Below are 3,257 nucleotides of genomic sequence, written 5' to 3' on the forward strand. Positions count from 1 at the left end.
AGGGCTTAGTTGCCCTGCAGCAGATGGGATCTTGCCGGGTCAGGGATCAAACCCACCTCTCTTGCATTGGCAGGTGGATTCTTTCCCACTGAGCCACCAGGAAGCCTCAAGAAGGGAGGCTTTAAGCGCCTTTTCTTGTTGTTGTTCAGTCGCTCAGTCGTGTCCGACTCTGCGACCCCATGGATGCAGCACGCCAGGCCTCCCCGTCCTTCACCATTGCCCAGGGTTTGCTCAGATTTATGTCCGTTGAGTCGGCGATGCCATCCAACTATCTCATCCTCTGTCGTGCCCTTCTCCTCCTGCCTTCAGTCTTTCCCAGCACCAGGGTCTTTTCTAACTCTTTGCATCAGGTGGCCAAAGTATTGGAGCTTCACCTTCAGCATCAATCCTTCTAATAATTATTCAGGATTGATTTCCTTTAGGATTGACTCGTTTTGATCTCCTTACAGTCCAAAGGACTCAAGAGTCTTCTCCAACACCACAGTTCAAAAGCATCGATTCTTCGCCACTCAGCCTTTTTTGTGGTCTAACTCTCACATCCATACATGACTACTGGGAAAGTCATAGGTTTGAGTATACAGACATTTGTCAGCAAATAATGTCTCTGCTTTTTAATATGCTGTCTAGGTTTGTCATAGCTTTTCTTCCAAGGACCAAGTGTTTTTTAATTACACGGCTACAGTCACCATCTGCAGTGATTTTGGAGCCCAAGAAAATAGTCTTTTGCTGTTTCCATTTTCCCCATCTGTTTGCCATGGAGTGATGGATCTGGATGGCATGATCTTCATTTTTTGAATGCTGAACTTTAAGCCAGTTTTTTCACTCTCTTTCACCTTCATCAAGACACTCTTTAGTTCCTCCTCACTTGCCATAAGGGTGGTGTCATCTGCGTAGCTGAGTTTATTGATATTTCTCCCGACAGTCTTGATTCCAGTTGTGCTTCATCCAGCCCAGCATTTCACACAATGGACTCTGCTTAGACATTAAATAAGCAGGGTGACAATATACAGCCTTGACGTACTCCTTTCCCAATTTTGAATCAGTCCATTGTTCCATGTCCGGTTAAGAACTTTTTAAAAATAGGCTTTTCTGGAGTTTAAGAAAGCTATTTCTAAGCAGGTAATCATATCACCTCCAGATAATGACATTTTTATCAGGTCCTTCCCAATATTTATACCTCTTATTCATTTTTCTTGCCTTATTGACTTAATTGGATCTTCTAGGCAAATGTTGAATGCTGAGAGCACACATGCTTGTCTTCTTCCTTTTTTCAGAAGAATCTTACCCGGCAGAGAAGGGCTTTAAGGGAGGTTTATATTTTGGCAAGACACCCGACCCCTCTAAGGAGATGGAATCCAGGGGTCTAGGGAGGAGTACAGTTATGTGACCAGGATGGGGGCATGACGGGTGGGAGGCACGAGGGAGGCGCAGTCCTCTGCCCCAGGTGGCTACTTTGGAGCTTTGAAGGATGGGGTGATGGCCCAGGCCCTGGGGAGGTGGAAAGATTGGGACTGCAATGGGATACCTGGGAAGAGGTGCTATAGGAGGGCAGGCCTGGGGAAAGCGGGTAGAAGCTAGGGTGGAGATACCCGGTGGTGAGGGGAGCCCAGACCTGACTTGGTCACAGACAGGGTGGCCTCAGGTGGCAGCTTCCGGTAAGCATGGCTTCTGGGTGGTGTTCCCACCCCTGTTACTGGCCCTGCAGTGCGTGCGATGCCCTGACCTGGAGAACGTGGGCCTCAGGGTGCAGCCCAGGCCTGTGTCTCCTGGCTCCTGAAGCTCAGCTGAGGCCAAGGTGCAGGGGCCAGGGCCTCTGAACACTCAGGGCAACAGAACAGAGAGAAAGAGCCAGGAAGAGGCCCCATGGGTGGGGAGGCAGGCCTGGGACAGGGGCCACGGCAGAGTCAGCAGGGACTCTGCAGCCCATAAGACACCAGCCTGATGTCCCAGAGGGCCCCCACAGGCAGGGGTGATCCTCACACTGAAGGCTCACTGCCCCCGCAGGCTGCCTCTGGGCAGAAAAGGAGGGGTGGATGGACATAAGTCCCCAGGCCAGTGAGGAGGCCCGATCACCAGGGAGCCAGTCCAGGGCCTGATGAGCAGGCAGGTGGTACAGCACAGCCCACGGACTGCTCGGAGGTGGAGGCAACTACACCCCAGCTTCTGAAATCCAGGTCAGCTTTGGGGAGCAGAGGGAAAGGCTGGGAGAAGGAGCTGCCTGAGCAGAAGCTCGGAGGCTGGCTGGGTGCAGGCCCAGGAGGCCCGGGAGTGAGGCTGGAGGAAGTTCAGACCATGATGAGGGGTGAGAGCGGCTTCAAATGCCAGGCTGTGGGGAGCCACGGAAGGGTTTAAGCAGGAGAGTGGCCTGATTGACTTGTGCCTCCTGAAGGTCAAGAATGACTTGGGAAGCTGCTGAAGCAGGAGTCAGGGAGCAGGGGGCAGAGGGAACACCAGGGGGGCCTCGATGGGCTTTGGGACGAGGTGGTCAGGCAGGGTGGCTGGCTTTCAAGTGTCTGCCTCTGTTACCTCCCGTGAGACCCAGCCGGCAGCTGCCCCTCTTCCCCCAGAACTTTCCCCTCGGCTTCCTGGAGAACTTCAAGTCTGATGCCACTCCTGGCATCTGGCAGCCTGCCCATCTTCAGACCCTCTGCCAGGAGAAAGTGTTCCCTGGGCAGCAACGCTGGGCTGCTGGTACTGGGAGACAGGGTTCAGGCTCTGCTCCCAGGTTCCTAGCCAGACCTGGGCTGGTCCTGACTCCCCGCCCCTGAGGTGTGTGGCTTAAGGCAAGACCCCGCCCCTCTCTGAGCCTGTTTCCTTACCTGTAAAGTGGGGAGAACGACACCCTGTCACTTTGTTGTCATGGGGATCTGACAGTGCCCGGCACTGGACCGAGCATACAGTAGGTGCTTACTAGGTGCGAGCTCTTGCCAACCAAGGTAGGCTGGCTTGTCCTGCCCCCACACTCCCTGGAGACAGAGCCCAGAGCGCGGCAGGCTGGGCCCCGCTGGAATGGCTCCTTCATCACCACTCCTGCCCCTGCTGGGTGCTGTGGGGCACCGTGGTAGGTGGGGGCGGCGGGGTCAGACGGCCGCCGTCACGATGCTCCCTGCTGTGTCAGGGCTGACCTGAGGGCATGGTCCTTGAGTCCTGGCATCTTGAGGAACCATGACCTGTGGCCGGGGTGGGGCTGATAAGGCTCGCATCGAACACCTGGGCCGGCCCCTCCCTTGGGGCAGCCGCCTTCCAGCTCAGCCGCC

This window comes from Oryx dammah, unplaced genomic scaffold (assembly GCF_014754425.2).
Source record: "Oryx dammah isolate SB20612 unplaced genomic scaffold, SCBI_Odam_1.1 HiC_scaffold_16, whole genome shotgun sequence".
In the NCBI taxonomy this organism is placed as follows: Eukaryota; Metazoa; Chordata; class Mammalia; order Artiodactyla; family Bovidae; genus Oryx; species Oryx dammah.